This window comes from Nerophis ophidion, linkage group LG19 (genome assembly GCF_033978795.1).
Source record: "Nerophis ophidion isolate RoL-2023_Sa linkage group LG19, RoL_Noph_v1.0, whole genome shotgun sequence".
NCBI lineage: Eukaryota > Metazoa > Chordata > Actinopteri > Syngnathiformes > Syngnathidae > Nerophis > Nerophis ophidion.
In genome coordinates, this window is record NC_084629.1 from 11,108,185 (window position 1) to 11,124,450 (window position 16,266).

Sequence of the window (16,266 nt, forward strand, 5' to 3'; positions counted from 1 at the left end):
TGTAGTGGTCTTTCTTGAACGTTTTGGGGAAAAAAGATATAAAAATAACTTAAAACTTGTTGAAAAATAAACCAGTGATTCAATTATGAATAAAGATTTCTACACATAGAAGTAATCATCAACTTAAAGTGCCCTCTTTGGGGATTGTAATAGAGATCCATCTGGATTCATGAACTTAATTCTAAACATTTCTTCACAAAAAAAGAAGTCTTTAAAATCAATATTTATGGAACATGTCCACAAAAAATCTAGCTGTCAACACTGAATATTGCATTGTTGCATTTCTTTTCACGGTTTATGAACTTACATTCATATTTTGTTGAAGTATTATTCAATAAATATATTTATAAAGGATTTTTTAATTGTTGCTATTTTTACAATATTTGTTTTAAAATATCACGTACCCCTTGGCATACTTTCAAGTACCCCCAGAAGTACGCGTACCCCCATTGGAGAACCACTGATATAGAACATACAGTACTTGTAGTCCAGTGGTTCTCAACACTTTTTCAGTGATGTACCCCCTGTGAAAATGTTTTTCATTCAAGTACCCCCTAATCAAAGCAAAACATTTTTGGTTGAAAAAAATAGATAAAGCAGTAAAATACAGCACTATGTCATCAGTTTCTGATTTATTAAATTGTATAACAGTGCAAAATACTGCTCATTTGTAGTGGCCTTTCTTGAACTATTTTGAAAGAAATCTATAAGAATAACTAAAAACTTGTTGAAAAATAAAGAAGTGATTCAATTATAAATAAAGATTTCTACACATAGAAGTAATCATCAACTTAAAGTGCCCTCTTTGGGGATTGTAATAGAGATCCATTTGGATTTATCAACTTCATTTTAAACATTTCTTCACAAAAAAAGAAATCTTTAACATCAATATTTATGAAAAAATCTAGCTGTCAACACTGAATATTGCATTGTTGCAGTTCTTTTCACAGTTTATGAACTTACATTCATATTTTGTTGAAGTATTATTCAATACATATATTTATTAAGGATTTCTGCTCTGTTGCTATTTTTAGAATATTTCAAAAAAAATCTCACGTACCCCTTAGCATACCTTCAAGTACCCCCAGGGGTACGCGTACCCCCATTTGAGAACCACTGTCTTAGACAGTGTTCGACGTCATTCAGCAAGTTAACTTCAATATCGTTGAAAAATCGATACAAACCAGCTTAAAAATAGGCCACACTATTGGAAACAGCTGCACCACTTGCATTCGAAATAAACTCAAATGTAACATTGCAAAAATAAAGTGAGCTTCAAAAGTCAATCAATAACACATTGTCTCAGTGTCTCTTAAACAATATTCGATGTTAATTAGTGAGTTAACTTCATTATTGATGAAAAATCGATAGAAACCGGTTTAAAAATAGGCCGCGATATTGGAAAAAGGTGCACCACTTGTATTTAAAGTAAACTCAACCACACTCGACATTCCAAAAGTAAAGTCTGCTTCAAAAGTCAATCAACACCACATCTTAACAGTGTCTATTAAACAACATCTGACGTTACCCATTGAGTTAACGTCAATATTGTTGAGAAATCAATACTAACCAGCTTAGAAATAGGCCGCCATATTGTAAACAGCTGCACCACTTGTATTCCAAATAAACTCAAATGTAACATTCCAAAAGTAAAGTGAGCTTAAAAAGTCAATCAATAACACATTTTATCAGTGTCTATTAAACAGTATTCGACGTCATTCAGCGAGTTAACTTCATTATTGAAGAAAAATCGATACAAACCAGCTTAGAAATAGGCCGCCATATTGTAAACAGCTGCACCACTTGCATTCCAAATAAACTCAAATGTAACATTCCAAAAGTAAAGTGAGCTTCAAAAGTCAATGAATAACACATTTTAACACTGTCTCTTAAACAGTATTCAACATCATTCAGCGAGTTAACTTCATTATTGATGAAAAATCGATACAAACCAACTTAAAAATAGGCCGCAATATTGGAAACAGCCAACCACACTCGACATTCCACACTCGACATTCCAAAAGTAAAGTCTGCTTCAAAAGTCAATCAACACCACATCTTAACAGTGTCTCTTAAACAACATCTGACGTTACTCAGTGAGTTAACGTCAATATTGTTGAAAAATCAATACTAACCAGCTTGAAAATAGGTCGCCATATTGGAAACTGCTGCACCACTTCTATTCAAAATAAACTCAAATTCAACATTCCAAAAGTAAAGAATGCTTCAAAAGTCAAACAATCACACATTTTAACAGTGTCACCTAAACAGTATTCAACGTCATTCAGTGAGTTAACTTCAATATCATTGAAAAATCGATACAAACCAGCTTAGAAATAGCCCGCCAAATTGTAAACAGCTGCACCACTTGCATTCCAAATAAACTCAAATTTAACATTCCAAAAGTAAAGTGACCTTCAAAAGTCAATCAATAACACATTTTAACAGTGTCTCTTAAACAGTATTCGACATCATTCAGCGAGTCAACTTCATTATTGAGGAAAAATGGATACAAACCAGCTTAGAAATAGGCCGCCATATTCTAAACAGCTGCACCACTTGCATTCCAAATAAACTCAAATGTAACATTCCAAAAGTAAAGTGAGCTTCAAAAGTCAATCAATAACACATTTTAACACTGTCTCTTAAACAGTATTCGACATCATTCAACGAGTTAACTTCATTATTGATAAAAAATCGATACAAACCAGCTTAAAAATAGGCCGCCATATTGTAAACAGCTGCACCACTTGCATTCCAAATAAACTCAAATGTAACATTCCAAAAGTAAAGTGAGCTTCAAAAGTCAATGAATAACACATTTTAACACTGTCTCTTAAACAGTATTCAACATCATTCAGCGAGTTAACTTCATTATTGATGAAAAATCGATACAAACCAACTTAAAAATAGGCCGCAATATTGGAAACAGCCAACCACACTCGACATTCCACACTCGACATTCCAAAAGTAAAGTCTGCTTCAAAAGTCAATCAACACCACATCTTAACAGTGTCTCTTAAACATCTGACGTTACTCAGTGAGTTAACATCAATATTGTTGAAAAATCAATACTAACCAGCTTGAAAATAGGTCGCCATATTGGAAACAGCTGCACCACTTCTATTCAAAATAAACTCAAATTCAACATTCCAAAAGTAAAGAATGCTTCAAAAGTCAAACAATCACACATTTTAAGTGTCACCTAAACAGTATTCAACGTCATTCAGTGAGTTAACTTCAATATCATTGAAAAATCGATACAAACCAGCTTAGAAATAGCCCGCCAAATTGTAAACAGCTGCACCACTTGCATTCCAAATAAACTCAAATTTAACATTCCAAAAGTAAAGTGAGCTTCAAAAGTAGAATCAATAACACATTTTAACAGTGTCTCTTAAACAGTATTCGACGTCATTCAGCGAGTTAACTTCATTATTGATGAAAAATCGATACAAACCAGCTTAAAAATAGGCCGCCATATTGTAAACAGCTGCACCACTTGCATTCCAAATAAACTCAAATGTAACATTCCAGTAAAGTGAGCTTCAAAAGTCAATCAATAACACATTTCAAAAGTGTCTCTTGGACAGTATTCGATGTCATTCAGCGAGTTAACTTCATTATTGATGAAAAATCGATACAAACCAGCTTAAAAATAGGCCGCCATATTGGAAACAGCTGCAGCACTTGAGACCGGAGGTAAGTTACTATGCTTGAAACGGTGTCAATGGCGCCCTCTGGCGGCGCAACCAAAAATCGCCCTAATTGAATTGCACCGTGAGTGTGTGTGTCTGTACGTGTGTGTGTGTGTGTGTGTGCGGAGAAGCTCCATGGTTCCTCCGCCGCTCTCCCCACAATGGCCGGGATCGAGTGAGGGAAGGGACGCGCCTCTCTCCAGAGAAGGAATGACGAGGAGGAAAGGTAGGAGCGAATCTCTTCATCGATCATCGTAATATTTTATTTTGAAAAGATAAAAGCGGGTGCGGATCGTGTCCTGCTGCGACCATCTTGGCTTTTACCTGCGATTTAATTAAAAAAAAAAAAAAAAAAAAAGCACGTTAATCAAGACGCTGGGCACGTGTTTCGTCTGAATCACGTCGGTTTATATTTTAAACACACACAAGTATATTTGAACGACATTGGCCTATATTTGACTATATCTGTAATTGTCGGTGCATAAAGGGGCACGGTGCCTCTGCTGTGCACAGCTGGATGAAGCTCTCCTTACACGGCCGCGTTTGTCCCATCCACGGCCACAGTAAATGTGCATACATTTACAGTTGTGCTGTATCGATAAGGTACGTTCGGGCACATGACGTGTGCTGCAGAAATGACTACTATTATCGTGCACAACGTTGTTGTATCAAAGGGCAGCAAGTAACAATGTAGGGTGTTAGGACTCCATTACACACCCACTCTCTCTCTCTTTGCAAATGCACTTATTTTTTTAAACATAAAAACAGTAGTTTAAAGTGGATGTGTTTCCATTTTTATGTTTGATAGGGTTTGTGAAGATTTACCGTATTTCCTTGAATTGCCGCCGGGGCGCTAATTAATTTAAAACCTCTTCTCACTCCTGCGCTTACCAAAGGCATGCGGTAAAAGTAAGCATGCGCTAATTATCTTAAAGCCTCTTCTCACTCCGGCACTTACCAAAGGCATGCAGTAAAAATTAGAGTGTGATGTAAGCTTGGACCCTAAATCCTACTGAATAGCTCTTAATCTTCTTCAATTTATGCGATTTCAAATTACCGGTATTGAAATCAGTCTCCTCCATTTTGAAAATGATGACGAGTTTGACCACGCGGTAATACTAAGCATGCGCTAATTATTTTGCGAAGCGAGTTTGAGTAATTCAAGGCAGGTGCATACTATATACCCTGCGGCAAATCAAGGAAATACGGTATATGCAGTATGTTTATTTCACATAAAATAAATAAAAATGTGTTTCAGTAGGTAATATTATCATGGTAAATATTTACACTATATTAGATGAATATAAAGGACTTTAAACATTCCCAAATATGTAAATATTGAAAATAAATACTTTAATAAAATATTTTTCATATAAATAAATCGTACATGTATTATTTGTAGAACTAATTAGTTTATAACTATTAAAGAAAAATACATATACATAATTAGAGCATATAAATATAATAAATACTTGGTTTATAAAATATAAACTAAACTGAATATAAAATAAATTGATACTTCAATTAAATGTTTTTAATTAAATAAATCATGAATATTTTTTTTTGTAACTAATTATTTTATACATACTGTATTTAAGAAAAATATTGTAAAATAAATATGAGTAAATGGGTTGGACTTGTATAGCGCTTTTCTACCTTTTTTTTTAAAGGAACTCAAAGCCTTCGACACTAAATAAAAATAATAAATATTTGGTTTATAAAACATAAACTAAACTGAATATAAAATAAATTGATACTTTAATTAAATGTTTTCAATTAAATAAATCATGAGTATATTATTTTTGTAACTAACTATTTTATACATACTGTATTTAAGAAAAATATTGTAAAATAAATATGAGTAAATGGGTTGTACTTGTATAGTGCCTTTCTACCTTTTTTTTAAAGGAACTCAAAGCGCTTTGACACTATTTCCACATTCACCCATTCACACACACATTCACACACTGATGGCGGGAGCTGCCATGCAAGGCTCTAACCAGGACCCATCAGGAGCAAGGGTGAAATGTCTTGCTCAAAGACACAACGGATGTGACTAGGATAGGTAGAAGGTGGGGATTGAACCAGTAACCCTCAGATTGCCGGCACGGCCACGCTCCCAACTTCGCCGTGCCGTCCCCATATAGTATATTAAATGATCATAAATATATTTCAATATTTGCGATGAAAAATGTTAAGTGTAAATATGTTTGAAAATAAATGTTCAATATATTATTTGTATTTGTGTATGTATTAGAATTTTCAAAGGGAGAACTCCTAAACGTAAATATATGTCAGATAAATTCAGTGCATTAACTGAATTGAGATATATCAACATGTTTCAAATGAATATGTGTTTTGTGTAAATATGTGTAAAAATACATCCAAACAATATTTATGCGAGTATATAATATCATTATTAAAAAAACCTCATAAACATAAATCCATCCAACCATTTTCTACCGCTTGTCCCTTTTGGGTTTGCGGGGGGTAGCTGGAGCCTATCTCAGCTGCATTCAAGCGGTGTACACCCTGGACAAGTCGCAACCTCATCGCAGAAACATAAATATAACAGTACAATATATGCATGTACTGTAATTGTATCAATATTTTTCAAATAAATGCACGTTTCGTGTAAACATCTTTAATAAAAAAATCTGGAATGTATTGATCAATGAATACATAATTAATCAAATATTTTCAATAATTACATTATTTTAAATTGATATACATATATTTTAATATGTTTAATTATTGCAGGTCTGTATGTACATATTTGTAGCCGTAACATTTTAGTGTATATGATTGTATGATTACTGAACATTACATTATTATTACTATTGAAGAAAGTAATTGTTGGGATCCGCCGCCCGGATCATGTATGGTTTTAGTTTCTGAGTCCTTTTGTGTTTTGTTGATTGTTTTTGCCCTTCCTGTTTTATCTTGTTTCCATGGTTTTTCATTTGTCCCACCTGCTACTTGTTTCCCTACGCACACCTGTTGGTAATTGATTACTTCTGTATTTAAGCCTGCCTTCTCCTTTTGTTCGGTCTTGGTCCATTGTTTGCTACATGCAACAGTCACGTTTGGTTCTCGTATTTGTATTTAACCTTGCTAAGTCTCGTCTTAGCTTCGCGTGCGTTCGGCACGTCACTTTTTTTGGACTTTGTCTCATGCTAAGTTTAGCGTTAGCTTCCCGTGCGTAGGAACGTGCTTTATTTTGTCGTTTGTATCAGTGTTCTTTTAATTTTTATATATTAAATCAAGTCTTGCCTGCTACTCCTGCCTGTCTGGTCCTCGTGCATCCGGGGGTGACACAACACGCGCACACGATACGCTCCAAACCTGACATTCAATTTTTTTAATTAAGAGCTTGGATATGGTTTTCATAGTTTTAAAGATAGCATAAAAATAATAAAGATAAACCTTGTGAGAATAAAATGCTAAATATTAAAATGAAATAGATTAAATAATTTTAACCTTAATTTAATTACATCCCAGCAAATGACAGAACAATTAAATATGCGCATGAACACTTAAATGTTTTTTCTGTATTTTATACTCCCTATACGACTACAACAACATCATTTTAGCATGCTTCAAATTAATACAATTATTTAAGAATTTTGCGATGATATAAGTTTTGGATGTTATGCGATGGTACAGTTTGTCAATTGGGCCCAGTCAACAGAAGAACACAGTTAGCAGGCAAAGTAATTGGCGCCTCTATAAGGGGCGGAGCATGAGCCCATGTCATTATTTTGGCGAGGATCTGGGTAAATTAATAACATTTCACTCTTTGACGGAGACAATGGAAGCATCCAAGCCTCCTAAAGGCACATCTGCTCATCACTCCAATGAAACAGGAAGCAGCCTGCTAAAAACATAGCCAACAAATAACACCGTTTTACAAATAGTCTTGTGAGTAATGACATCATCCACTACGGTGATGAAGTCACCCCAATTCTGTTTGCTTTGCCACAGTCTGAGGGATGATGACCTGTTTATTATATTGATTATAGTTTGCAGCTTCTCATAATTAATACTTAATTGTGTACTTCAACATTACCTTCCAGTTAGCTTGGCTATGTAGTTAATAGCATTTTCCGGTGTAAAGTTTGCATGAGAAGCTGGAGCAAGGAAGGAAGGAAGTGTATGGGTTACTAAGAATGAAGGTGAGGGTGTGTGTGCAAGTGTGTGTGTGGGATATACTGCTGGTGCCATGGCAACCGGGCCTCGGCATGTGATGAAGCTGATCCAGGTCATTTGGGGTGCTGGAATTGCATCAGGGACTTTAATAATAAGGGACTAAGAATGTATTCCTCTCTCTTTCACTGTCATGAGTGTTGTTTTTTTAATTCTATTAAAATACACAACATAAGTAGTCCCAATATTTTTAAGAATATTTTTTTTCGGGAGAAAAAAAACCCCAGTATGTATTTTGTTTGGTGACAGATCATCATAACTCCAACGTTTGTTAACAACCTTCAAGACACATTTGTTTCTTCATGTGCTGCGGCTTCCTGCATCGCCCACGCCGGGGGTCAGCAACCCGCGTCTCTTTAGCGCCGCCCTAGTGGCTCCCTAGACCTTTTTCAGAGATGTGTGAAAATGGAAAAAGATGAAGAAAAAAAAAAAAGTTTTTGTTTTAATATATTTTCTGTTCGAGGACAAACAGGACACAAACCTTCCTAATTGTTAAAAATCCCACTGTTTATGTTATATAGAGTATTTGGCAAGCACAGTTTTGTCCTACAAATTTCAGCGACCTTTGAACTCATCATATTTTTTTTTACATGTACAACTTTCTCCGACGCTCCCATAGAAAGACCTGTTTTATGTCACTCCTTCATTGTCTATTTTTGACCACCAAACGTTTAATACTGTGCGTGAGTACACAAAAGTGAGCTTTATTGATTTGCTGGAGTGTTTATCAGGCATATTTTGTCAGTGCATGACTGCAAGTTGATTGATGCTATCATGCTATTTATGCTAACTGCATGTACATATTGCATCATTATACCTCGTTTGTAGGTCAATTTGAGCTCATTTAATTTCCTTTACTTATGTCCTCTTTGTTTAATTTAATCAACTCAGTGGCCTAGTGGGTAGAGTGTCCGCCCTGAGATCGGTAGGTCGTGAGTTCAGACCCCGGCTGAGTCATACCAAAGACTATAAAAATGGGACCCATTACCTCCCTGCTTGGCACTCAGCATTAAGGGGTTGGAATTGGGGGTTAAATCACCAAAAATGATTCCCGGGCGTTGCACTGCTGCTGCCCACTGCTCCCCTCACCCCACCCAGGGGGTGATCAAGGGTGATGGGTCAAATGCAGGGAATAATTTCGCCACACTTTTTTTATATTTGCATGTCTCATGACACCCTATCTGTATGTAATATTGGCTGCATTTCTCATAGCTGTTTGTGTGCCATGTTGTTCCAGACCACAGCAAACGTTACCCAGGTCGCAAAGATGGAAATAAATCCATTAGAAGTAGACAGCCCGCCGTTTCCTCCAACTTGGGCACACACATCTATATACCTTTGGCCATTCTAAGACATTCATTTCCAGGAGTTATCTCACCCTCTGCGAAGCCGTCCATCCCTTTTTTCTACCGCTTGGAACCTATCTCTGCTGCATTAAGGCGGAAGGCGGGGTACGCCCTGGACAAGCCGCTACCTCATCACAGGGTTAACACAGATAGACAGACAACATTCACACTCACATTCACACACTAGGGCCAATTTAGTGTTGCCAATCAATATATCTCCAGGTGCATCCATCCATATTATACCGCTTGTCCGTTTTGGGGTCACGGGGGGGTCACTGGCGCCTATCTCAGCTGCATTCAGGCGGAAGGCGGGATACACCTTGGACAAGTCGCCACCTCATCGCAGGGCCAACACATATAGACAGACAACATTCACACATTAGGGCCAATTTTAGTGTTGCCAATCAATCTATCCTCAGGTCCATGTCTTTCTTTAATGATTTCCAATGTTGCAAAAATGTGTAGAATAAAAATTAAAATACAACATTCTGTCAACAAAGATTTGGGTCAGCCTTCCGTATTAAGCTAATATAGCTAATATAGACACTTACATTACGTGATGTCTTCATTATAACAATTATATATGAGGCTTTTAATTTTTGGCGGCTCCGGACAGATTTTTTTTTAATTTTTGGTCCAATATAGCTCTTTCAACATTGTGGGTTGCCGACCCCTGGCAACCCCTGGTCATTGGTCTGTGAGCGATTGGAAGAAAAGCTCTGACTCTAAATCAGTAGACCTCAAATACAATAGTTTTTTTTTTTACCCTCTTACAAGCACAAATTTTCTGACTGACATCATCATAGAAGCTTTTATAACTGTGCTTGCGGGGTTTTGACAAACATGGTAAAAACATTCAAACCGCTTTTCAAATCAACACAGACATGGCCTTTGTTACACATTTTGTGTATCTTATGAGTGTGAAGTGGTACCTTATTTTGTGGCTGTTGAAAGAAGCGAAAAAAATATTCCAAAAATGTTTACATTTTATGTCAGTCAGAGCCTAACCAAAGGATGTAATATGCAGTACTGTGTATTAGGCTTTATGTTTTGTGGTGACTTAAGGCTTGATCTACTAAGATCCCAATAACACACACTAAAGAGTGTGTGCAAACTATAACATTTTGTGTACCTACTGTACTATTAGCAGGCGTGTTGTGTGTGATTTACTAAGACTGCGTGTACAATTGACAAGTGGTGTAGACCGCCCTATTTAAATGAGTTTTTTGTATGTACTACTGGCATTATGTGCCAGTGTGGGACATTGTTGAACTAGCAGTGCACATCAATAATTTGGACCACCTTTTCTGCAGTATAAAAGCACCGTCTGTAGACAAAATAAACTATTTTTAGCTGGCAAACGCACGCTCTGCAGGGAGGCGGTGCACCATCACAACTGCAGCACATTCTTGCAACTGGAATGATCCAAACACAAGAAAATGCTTATTGAAAGACATATTTTTATACAAGACATGTATTATAATAACATATTTCCTGAATAAAAAAAAACATCATTAAAAAACACCAATAGAGACCAAAATTCATCAAGTGAAGTTGTTTTAATCAGCCTCTTAAGTCATCTAGCAGCTACACAGTTATAAAATTATATTGCTGAATATTTTTTTATTTATGACAGTCCAAATATGTTGACACTAGGGTGTGGGGGAAAATCAATTCGAATACGAATCGCGATCCTCACGTTATGCGATTCAGAATCGATTCTCTTTTTTTTTTTTTTTTAATTCCATCCATCCATTTCCTACCGCTTATTCCCTTTCGGGGTCGCGGGGGGCGCTGGCGCCTATCTCAGCTACAATCGGGCGGAAGGCAGGGTACACCCTGGACAAGTCGCCACCTCATCGCAGGGCCAACACAGATAGACAGACAACATTCACACTCACATTCACACACTAGGGCCAATTTAGTGTTGCCAATCAACCTATCCCCAGGTGCATGTCTTTGGAAGTGGGAGGAAGCCGGAGTACCCGGAGGGAACCCACGCATTCACGGGGAGAACATGCAAACTCCACACAGAAAGATCCCGAGCCTGGATTTGAACCCAGGACTGCAGGAACTTCGTATTGTGATTTTTATTTTTTTGATCAATCCGACAAAACCATACACAGCAATACCATAACAATGCAATCCAATTCCCAGCAACACTCAGAACTGCAATAAACAGAGCAATTGAGAGGAGACACAAACACGACACAGAACAAACCAAAAGTAGTGAAACAAAAATGAATATTATCAACAACAGTATCGATATTAGTTATAATTTCAGCATAGCAGTGATTAAAAATCCTTCATTGACATTATCATTCAACCAGTGGTTCTTAACCTTGTTGGAGGTACCGAACCCCGTTAGTTTCATATGCGCATTCACCGAACCCTTCTTTGTGAAAAATAAAATGTTTTGTTTTCTTAATTCAAGAAAAAGTTATTTTTTTTGGTAACCCTTTAGTATGGAGAACATATTATAAGTAACAAATACTTAATTTAGAGGTTTTTGGACACTAGGGGAACATTCTAAGTAACAAAAACTTAATTTAGAGTTATTTGGTTCGGATTAGGGTTAGCGCAGGGGTAGGGAACCTATGGCTTGCAAGCCAGATGTGGCTTTTTTGATGACTGCATCTGGCTCTCACATAAATCTTAACTGACGTGGCTTAATAGGATAATTATGAATAATTCCGCTGGTAATCACAGTGCTAAAATTAACGTTTAAAATATATAACATTCTCATGCATTTTATCGTCCATCTGTTTTCTACCGCACTTGTTCAAGAGGTCACATTAATGATTAGTATTTTATTTATTATTGGTTAGCTTTAAAATATCAATGTTATTAAAAAGAATAAGAGACTTATTATGCTATAAAAATGTTGGTCTTACTTAAAAATGCACGCATGTAGTTGTATTCAGTGTTTAAAAATATTAAATGGCTCTCACGGAAATACCTCCTAAAATATTTGGCTTCCATGGCTCTCTCAGCCAAAAAAAATCCCGACCCCTGGGTTAGAGGCCTAGGGTTAGGGTTATAACGAGGCCATGCCGAATTAGGCATTAATAAGTACTTAATAATGTTTAAGGGCCAATGTTAATAGTTTGCATGTTAATAAAGAACTAATTTAATGGTGAATATGTTCCCCATACTAAAGTGTTACCATGTTGTTTTACTGGTGCACATAATTAACCGTGCATGAACATCACCTTGTTCAAAGGACAAAACCAACACGGTGCATAAACTCACAACAAATTACACACCTGCAGATCAGTCTGACTTCTGTTTTTGCCATATCCGTAATACGCCCATAGGAAGAAGTTTTTATTTACCTGATGAGAATGTGTGTTTTGACCTGCGCCGAACCCCTGAGGCCGACTCACCGAACCCCTAGTGTTCGATCGAACCTAGGTTAAGAACCACTGCATTAGACATTTATAAAAATAAAAATAAAAAGAACAATAGTGTCACAGTGGCTTACACTTGCATCGCATCTCATAAGCTTGACAGCACACTGTGTCCAATATTTTCACAAAGATAAAATAAGTCGTATTTTTGGTTTGTTTAATAGTTAAAACAAATTTACATTATTGCAATCAGTTGATAAAACATTGTCCTGTACAATTATAAAAGCTTTTTTTTTTTAAATCTACTACTCTGCTAGCATATCAGCAGACTGGGTTAAATCCTGCTGAAATCCTATGTATTGAATGTATACAGAATCGTTTGAATCGGAAAGATATCGTTTTTGAATCGAGAATCGCTTTGAATCAGAAAAAAAAATTGATATATAATGGAATCGCGACCCCAAGAATCGATATTGAATCGAATCGTGGGACACCCAAAGATTCGCAGCCCTAGTTGACACGCACACATAGGGCGAAGCATTATCTGTCCTTCGTATGTCTTTGCAGCTCAAGTACCTCGTTTCTCACAGCCGTGTGCGAAACTGTGACAGTTAGCACATACTTTTCAAACATGCTGAATGAAGATGCAAAATAGCATCCGCAGAACAGTAGTCAGCCTTGATAAATCACTTTGCTTGTGCTGAATAATAATATTTACATTATCTCCTCCTGGTATTGTCGATGTTCTGATAATCATTATATATTCCGGATATTCATGAAGATAGACATACGTGGCTTGCGCGCCTTATTTTACTCTCTTGAGAAGCAATCCTCTGTGCACAAGTTTAGCAGATCAGCGTGTTTTAGTACACACAAACATTTAATAAAAACAGGCCCTAAGTGTATTAATAGTCTCATTAGTATCAACATGTATTTTTTCATGTTTTGCTGTAGCTTTTAGATTTGTTTTATTTTTATTTTGTTAATTTGTTTATTTTATTTATTTATTTTTCTTTAGTTTTTGGTTTGTTTTATTTTTAGAACGTGTCGCAGGCCAATAAAAAGAATAAATCAATCATCCATCCATCCATTTCCTACCGCTTATTCCCTTTTGGGGTCGCGGGGGTCGCTGGCGCCTATCTCAGCTACAATCGGGCGGAAGGCGGGGTACACCCTGGACAAGTCGCCACCTCATTGCAGGGCCAACACAGATAGACAGACAACATTCACACTCACATTCACACACTAGGGCCAATTTATTGTTGCCAATCAACCTATCCCCAGGTGCAGGTCAATGTTTATTTATATAGCCCTAAATCACAAGTGTCTCAAAGGGCTGCACAAACCACAACGACATCCTCGGTAGAGCCCACATAAGGGCAAGGAAAAAGTCACCCCAATTTAAAGCTTGGAATTGTGTTTAAAAAGGCTAAAACACTATAATATATGAAAATGAATTGAACCAATAATGTATTTTAGGAAAAAGCAGATAAAAAATAAGTTATAGTCATAGTTCTATCAAATTTCTGTTGATACATTTCGCCTTTTTTCTACTTTATTTAGAATGGAATATATTAGAATAGAATAGAATGGAATAGAAAGTACTTCATTGATTCTTAGGGGAAATTCAGCCGATTTCCGAGGTTTTTTTTTTTTGTTTGTTTAATTTATTAACAAGAACCTGCCACAGGTCAATAAAAAAGGCTGCAAATGGCCCGCGGGCCACAATTTAGATACAGCTGCTGTAAAGTCAAATTTGGCGCAGATATATTTAAACCCTTTAGGTCTGATACATGCTTGCATCTCGAGCATCCGCTGTTGCCTTGGCAACATGGGAAGCAAAAGGGGGCCCCATAGTTAGCAATAATAATCAATCACTGGCACCGAGCGGACGTGTGCAGGATATGCCTGCTTGTGTGTGTGTGTGTGTGTGTGTGTGTGTGTGTGTGTGTGTGTGTGTGTGCGCACAATGGTCGAGCATCACACCCAGCATTCGCACGGTTAAATGAATAAGCCCATGATTCGATTAAAAACTGTTAACCCCCCGAGTGCCGACCTCTGGGCCAGAGGAAGCAGAATGTGGGCCAAGGCGAGAGGAGGTGCCGTCGAACCAGGCCATGCGGAAAAAAAATGGTGGCCGCGGGGAAAGAAAAACTATCGCTTACAAGCTGAGGGTACAAAGAAATAATAAAGCCTCTGGAGCGGTGATGCTCGCGCAGCTTCCTGGTTGCCAGATATCAATTCACCCCCTCCTCCCTCCCAAAAGTAGTTTTCCTTTGAGAGATGTACAGTACAGTGAAATCCAGCATGCACGAGTGCTTTCTGCTCGAGTGCACCCAGACGAGAGCAAGGAGGCAGAAAGTGACACTAATGTAAAACAAACATTCATTAGTGTGTTTACTTAGCGGGTGGGGAGATGTGCTGTCATCGCGCATGATCACGTCCGTGACGCACATTTGTAAGGTGCTCTTTTTGACCCGTGAATGAAAGGAGAGGTTCACATGAGCAGCACACTTTCTGATACTAACACGTGTTTAATTAGGACAAACATTTTTTTCCCCCTTTTTTTTACTCGACTTAGTGTTTTTTGGCATTTTAAGCACATTTTTTAAAAGCGGTCTCTCTCTTTAAGTGTGACGATCCACATTAAATAACATATACCATATTTCCTTGAATTGCCGCCGGGGCGCTAATTTATTTAAAAACTCTTCTCACTCCTGCGCTTACCAAAGGCATGCGGTAAAAGTAAGCATGCGCTAAGTATTTTCAAACCTCTTCTCACTCCGGCACTTACCAAAGGCATGCAGTAAAAATTTTAGTGTGATGTAAATCCTACTGAATAGCTCTTAATCTTCTTCCCTTTATGCGATTTCAAATTACCGGTATTGAAATCAGCCTCCTCCATTTTGAAAATAATGACAGGGGAAGTGTCACTCGTGACGTCACGAGTTTGACCAGGCGGTAAATACTAAGCATGCGCTAATTATTTTGCGAAGCGAGTTTGACCCGGCAGTAATTCAAGGCAGGCACATACTACAATTCAAGGAAATACTGTATTATAGTAAACTAGATCAGTGATTCTCAAACTGTGGTACCAGGCGCCATGACTGCTACCAAGGACGTGTGCGGCTGGGCCCGGATGTATGCAATTGCTGTCGTTTTGATGTTAGTTTTTCTGATGAAATAAACCAAAATAATACGTCGACACATAGTTCTAGACATGCTCCAGCTAATAAACGTACGATAAAACAGACTTTTATTTCGTGAAGTATAATTTTGGGCCCGTATTTGACGCACACTTGCAATTAGGGCTGGGCGATATATCGATATAGTTGATAAATCGGGGGTTTGTCTCTGTGCGATATAGAAAATGACTATATCGTGATATTCGAATATAGGTTCTCATACAGTTGCTTTTAGCTGCGGGCATTACACTACATGCGTTTCCCACTCTTGCTTATCTTTCCTTCTCACAGAGACATAAAACAAGCGCACCTTCTTACACACGTCACGCGTGCAACGTCACACGCTCCCGCGGAGAAGAGAGGTAGCGACATGGTAACGTTAGCTTTGATGCTAACGGTGCAGTGCGAGTGGTAATACGAGAGAGAGAAGGTGCAAATCTGGTAACAAATGGAGGAAGAATTAATTCCCAAGAAAAACATC

The 16,266-nt window shown here is 37.4% G+C and overlaps 1 protein-coding gene across 2 annotated transcripts in view; it reads left to right on the plus strand.

Moving 5' to 3' along the window:
- Positions 1–3,795: 3,795 nt before the first annotated feature.
- The window catches only part of LOC133537954 (vang-like protein 1), a 73,648-nt gene continuing 61,177 nt past the window's right edge, over positions 3,796–16,266 (plus strand). For both annotated transcript variants that reach the window (XM_061879143.1, XM_061879144.1), the window contains exon 1: positions 3,796–3,924. The gene's annotated coding sequence lies outside the window, so the exon portion shown is untranslated. The remainder of the gene's footprint in view (positions 3,925–16,266) is intronic.